This window comes from Scleropages formosus, chromosome 22 (assembly GCF_900964775.1).
Source record: "Scleropages formosus chromosome 22, fSclFor1.1, whole genome shotgun sequence".
NCBI lineage: Eukaryota > Metazoa > Chordata > Actinopteri > Osteoglossiformes > Osteoglossidae > Scleropages > Scleropages formosus.
Genome location: NC_041827.1, coordinates 7,036,118 through 7,042,388, shown reverse-complemented (window position 1 = coordinate 7,042,388; position 6,271 = coordinate 7,036,118).

Genomic DNA, 6,271 nt, shown 5'->3' with positions numbered 1-6,271 from the left:
TGTTACAGAATTACTGTTCATCTTCTTCTGTTCTGTTTCACAGCATGCATTTCCAGGAGAACCCAGATTTGGCCGTTTTACCTCCAAGTGCCGCAGAATTGGAGCAGAGATTTTTTTTTTACGACCGGATGTCCTTCCTGATGTCAGCCCTCACCACGTGCCCAGGCTTGGGACTGGCCCTGACCAACCAGTGGTTGGGACTACGGGCAATTTAGCGTCACCAATATTCACCTGAAATGTACGTCTTTGGGCGGAAACCAGAGCGCCCAGAGGAACCCCAAGCAAACGCAAGAACACACAACTCCACACGGATCGAACCCACCTTCTCTCGGCACACCTGGGTGCTGTGATGCCGCAGCGCTACTCACTGCAGCTCCATCCCGTGTTTATTTATCGATCTCTTACGTAGAAACTGTCAGTCAGCATTTTGAAACCAATTAACAGCTTAGAAAATATTTGTACAGAAGTAACAGCTGTTATTTTCTCATGATTCTCTCACAAATTGTCAGTTAAAGTGCCAGTGATTGCAATAAATCTTTATGTTCTTTGTTCAGCGCATAATCAGCTGAAAATGATTCATTGAGGCTTCGGTAAAGGTGTATTGACTTCGGACATTTGTTTCAGGAAAGATGAAACCAGTATGAACACAAATGGACGCATATCGACACAAATGTGCATAATTCATCAGGTGCGAATCAGTTATGATCATTAAGGAGCGTGCAGTTTATTCCCTTCTGAGCACAGGGCTAAATGAACCAGCTGAACCAGAAGCAGAGTGAGATGTGGTAATGGCGGGGAAGAACCACTTCGTCAGCTTTAATCTTCATGGCTGCATGTGATAAATAACAAAATATTATTTAACACTTTTTTCTTCTTCTAAGCACATTAATCTCTCAGCAAAATAATGACTTGTACGGTGCCGCTTGAGAGTACGTGAACCCTACGGGGATGGTCATTATTGTTGTTGTATAAAATATCGAAATAAACAAATGAAATCTAAATGTTAAATCTTGAAATAAACTTATAGAATGAGTAAATGACTGTGATTTACACACCTGATTCTATGTACCTACTTGGTTTAATCAATACAACTTGGGCTTCACTGATTTTTACATTTGCACTACTACCATGTTTTTACTACACATGATTTCCTCTAAAGCAACATATGGAATTGGTCATTACGCACCTTTTATGTCGCACGAGAAAAAGCGATTTCATTAAATAACCATTTTGCGGTAAAACTAAGGTATGCACGGGGTTCGCATACCTTCAAGCAACTCTGTACGTCCCACCTCATGGGAGCGCTGAAGAAACATCTCATGCTTCTCAGAGCACCCAGAAACAGGCAAAACGTGACATTAAATCTGCTTTAGATGTGAAAGCCATTTCCCACCCCACCCCCCTCCATGCCTTACATCCCTTCCACACCAGCGCCATTCATTACCATTAATAAATTAGATAGCGGTTTGATCCACGAGCCCTAAAAATGGTACATTTCTCTTTATTTTCTGCTCTCTGCAATAAGCCATGTCTCTGTGGAGATGTGGGTACAAAATCCCTGCTCCCCAGTCTTGATGGAGATAAAGGCAGGTGTACCAGCGAACATTAATGCCGACAGTAACGGGCACCTGCAGCCAATGGACGTCACCGGGATGAACACTGATGAAAAGACACATGCGACTGAAGGTCATTCCTCCACTATACAAAACTGTTGATTTCAGGTTATTTATGCTGAGCTGGATGGGAATTTTTCGGTTTAGTGGAGGTGAACAAGCATCTTCATTTTTCATCTTTTCTGCCTGACTCTGGACAGAATTGGTTTTGTCTGCGGAGAGCCAGAATGAAGAGGAAAAAAATAATCCGACCCGGCTGTATCCGCGTAGCCAACGAGGAAAGCGAATACCGAAAACCAGCGCACGGGGAAATAAAACTAGAATAAAATAAGACGCCCGCTTTTAAACCATGCTGCGTGGTAATGGTGATTTTATTGCAATGCCGAGTTTGTGCATTAATTCAAATTGCTATCTCCTTTATCTGCTCGTGTGATGCCTTCCGTTGTTCAGCGGGACAGAGCTGGGTGGGGCCCTGTTATTTATGGCTCCCATTACTGAGCGGGTGTGTGGTGTCCTTCAGCCAAGGATCAATGAGCGCAGTAAACAAATATAAACAAAGACAGGGACACTTATACGATACTGAGGTTGGGAATGAGTTTAATTCAAATATGCCAATACAATTTCTCGTGTCATATATTAACCGGAGGCTGTAATTTTTTATGTTTTCCTTCGTTTTATACGCACGGCATGTATGACCTCACTCTTTCCGCTGTTGTTGCTATCGTGTCGTTTTGCAGTATTTTTCGGCGGCGTCAGTCTTGTTCTGTAATTTGTCAAGTCACCCTTGACGTGAAAATGTGGCTGCGTGAACCATGTATCCATTAGCAGTTCTAACAGGACACAGACCTAAGAGAACCCCTGTCGATAAATTTGGTCTGTTTATTTTTTTAGGAAAAATTTATTTTCCCTCAAAGAGACCCAAGTTGGGGAGCGGGGTTTGGCCAGGGCCTGCTCTCCGGTTGGTCTGGGGTTTGAGTCCAACTTGGGGTGCCTTGCGATGGACTGGCGTCCCGTCCTGGGTGGGTCCCCTCCCAGGTGGGTCCCCTCCAGCTCTACTCCCTGTGTTGCTGGGTTAGGCTCTGGTTTGCCGCTACCCTGCTTAGGACAAGTGGTTTCAGCCAGTGCGTGTGAGACACCAGCTGTTTTAATTCACCTGGCACTGATTTATTTTTAGTTGACTGTCCATGGATTGACACACGGGCAGCTTGGTCTACTCTTACGTTCTTCTTACACCAAGCGTGCTCGCTCGCCGATCACTAAAGCATCTTTCCCCCACTTTTAAAAATTGAAGACAAATTTCAAAAAGTGATTTCAAGTTCTACTGGGTTGAAAAATGAACAGTTTTGGTGTTGGTAATAAACCTTACTGTACACCGAAGGAATGAAGAACTCAGTACTCACTGCGGCACTGTCACTGCCCCTTCTCTTCATGTTGGATGTATTCTGACGTTTTTCCTCCTCCTTTCCTCTTCTTTCTCCTTCTCGCCGTCTCTTCGTTTACGCTCGTGAGAAGAAGAATGTTCATCACCTCCTCTATCAGCTGAGACGTTTGCGTTCGAGCCGCTCTGTGGTCAAAGATGATTTCACCTTTTTGAAGGAGTCTGCAGTCTCAGTTTGGTTAGTTAGGGAGAAATCAATAAAGAGTGTTTTCAAGAACTGTTCTCATCTTTGAATCTTTTTTACGAAACGCAGCCCCACAAAACACGGAACGAAAGATGCACGTTTCTGAATTCCTAAGCTGGTTTTACTCTGACCCCTTATGTGTTGAGTAAAAAGTTTGTATTACAACTTTTAAAGATTATGATTCTCCGTGACTGACAAAGAACGGAAACACGCAATTTTCACTTATAAGCCTCAAAGAGCAATGGTTTGAAAGGGTTAAAAATGCACCAGACCGGAAGGATTTCGACGGACTGCGCCTTCCATCCAAATGGCATGACCTATTTATCCCTTGCCGAGGAGGAGAGATATAAATGTCACTTAATACAACTCCAGATGGAACGGAGTATGTGTTGAACAGGGCGCTCAGGTCACGGCTGCCTGCCCCTTTGGGATGAACGCATATCAGGAAACCTGTAACGTCTCCATCCGCTGAGACCCGAATGGCTCAGAAGGTGGCCGAATGCGGCTTTATTGTGGACTTTCATTGTGCGTTCATACATTTACACGTTCATTCATTCATTAAGCAGACGCTGTTCTCTGAAGGAAGGGGGTGCGGTGGTGCAGTGGGTTTGACCGTGTCCTGCTTTCTGGTGGGTGGGGGGTTCGAGTCCTGTTTGGGGTGCCTTGTGATGGACTGGCCTCCCGTCCTGAGTGTGTCCCCTCCCCCTCCAGCCCTACACCCTGCGTTGCTGGGTTAGGCTCCGGCTCCCTGCAACCCTGTATGGGACGAGCGGTTTTAGTCTGTGTGTGTGCGTGTTCTATAAAGCAATGTACATCTCATAGAAAATACAATGTGTTCATTACATTAGCAGAAAAAGACAGATGCAGCTGTGTGATTCTTAAGCGCAGTTAATTTGTTTCTTTCCACCACGAATTCAAAAAAAGTGTCATTCATCAAAATTTATTCACATGTTGTTTGTCTCCTTGAAACGAAAACATTGAAAAACGCCGAAGAAGACCGAGTCAATGGCACAGCACGCGTCCGCACTGCTCTGGGCTTATGTTTCTATGACTACCTGCTTCCTTGCAGAAAGAGCAAAGGACTTAGTAAGAAGGAACCGCACTGCAATCAACCCAAGACGCCTTGGGCGCCACCACAATTACTCACTAACTGACTTAGGTTAACCCATTTGCTCCCTTTGACGTAGCTCCGTATCGTAAAATTACACAGTGATGCACAGTGCAGTCCTTTTTGTGTGTGTGTGTCTTTTGTTGGCTTCCTACTGCATTGCCATTTTGCTATGTTTACGCACCAGCATGCGAGGCTCAGGTGCTTCAAGGAGTGTGAGGAAAACATTTTAAAATCACCTCTGAACAGTCCTGCAGGAGCTTCAGAAGGAACTGCTTATTCAAAGTTCGAAATATAAAATTTTCAACAAGATTTTTTCAAAACAGCAACATTATTATTATTATTATTATTATTATTATTATTATTATTAATAATAATAATAATAATAATAATAATAAGAAGAAGAAGAATGATGATCATCATCATGTTTTCCAAAGGAATATATGGAACAAAACACTACTAGTTCATTTCTCAGTTTTTATGCTTGTTGGAGTTGATTTTTATGTAAGTGCAGGAAACATACACGCAGTGCACCCTCTCGCATAGGAATTGTACATTTACCTGACACTTTCCTCCAAAGTGACTTACAACATTAAGTTACATGCAAGTTTTTTTTTTCCCATTTGTACAGCTGGAGCAACACAGGCTTAGTAGAATGCATAAAGGGTACCGCAGAGGGAGCTGGGATTCAAACCTGCAACCTTCCGGTCCTAAGGCAGCAGCTCTAACCCTAACCCTAGCAACCCACTTCTGGGAGCCTGTAAAATTGTAGATACACTTTCAGTGAACGTCCCTGAGGTGAAGTAGAAAGACCTCCTTGAGTGTTTACCCATGATTCTCCAAGACAGGCCGTGTGAGCGGAAAAGATCGAGTAGTCGCGCCCCAAAGTGCGCTCCTGTCGGGTTACATTACCCAAGATGCTCTTGGTGAAGCCCAGCTACATGCGTAGCCCAGTGTTTTTCTGTGCAGCCAAGCGCTCAATTTTATGTTGTCAAGTGATGTCCGCCAGCAACAAAGCTGCGTTCTCTTCATTCACCTGATTTTAGCTTACACTTATTTTATTTGCATTTTCTCTTATCTCCCCCCCCCCACCAAAAGGCAGAGGTACAAACTCATGTTCAAGGACTTGACAGCTGTCTGCGAGCTCCTCACTGGCCATGCTGGGGGGATGCTGGGGGTTGTGTCATTCCTCCTGTATGTATGTAACACTAATCAGGGAAGCACAGTGGTGCAGCAGGTTCCTGGATTGTTTCGGCATTAGGAATCCAGCTCGGTCTACGTGGAGTGTGGAGTAGCTCTTCTGCCTGGAGACCTCTAGGTTTTCTACTTTCATCCCACAATTCAAATACTTATGTTTTAGGGCTACTTACAATAATCCTCAACACTTACATTTCCTTGGAAGGAGAATCAGAGCCGGGTGGTTGCATTCAACTCTGTCGAAGAAGTTCTCACAGCAGGTGTTAACAAGGCAACACGTGAAAACCTTTTTAATTCCACGGTCCTACCAGCCATGCTGTACGGCAGAGACGCATGGGCATTAACAAAAAAAGAGGAGCAAAGGTTGAAAGGGCGATGGAACGCAGAATGGTTGGCGTGACACGCCTAGACCATGTAACCAACGAAGCGCTGAGGGAAAGCAGCGGAGTAACGGACACTGTGCCGGAATTCAGGCGGAATAAGATGAGATGGGCAGGGCATATAGCGTGGGTAGCGGACAACCGATGGACCGCACTCCTAGCTGAGGGGTACCCAAGAGAACGAAAACGACCACCTCAACGACCGCCAAGGAGATGGGAAGACGATCTTGTCAGGTGGGAAGGACATACGTGGAGGAGAAAAGCAAGGAGAGGGACAAATGGAGAGCGTGTTGTGATCGGCGCTGCGTGAACAACAGCTGATGGACCGATCAGTCCATGGATCCAGGGATG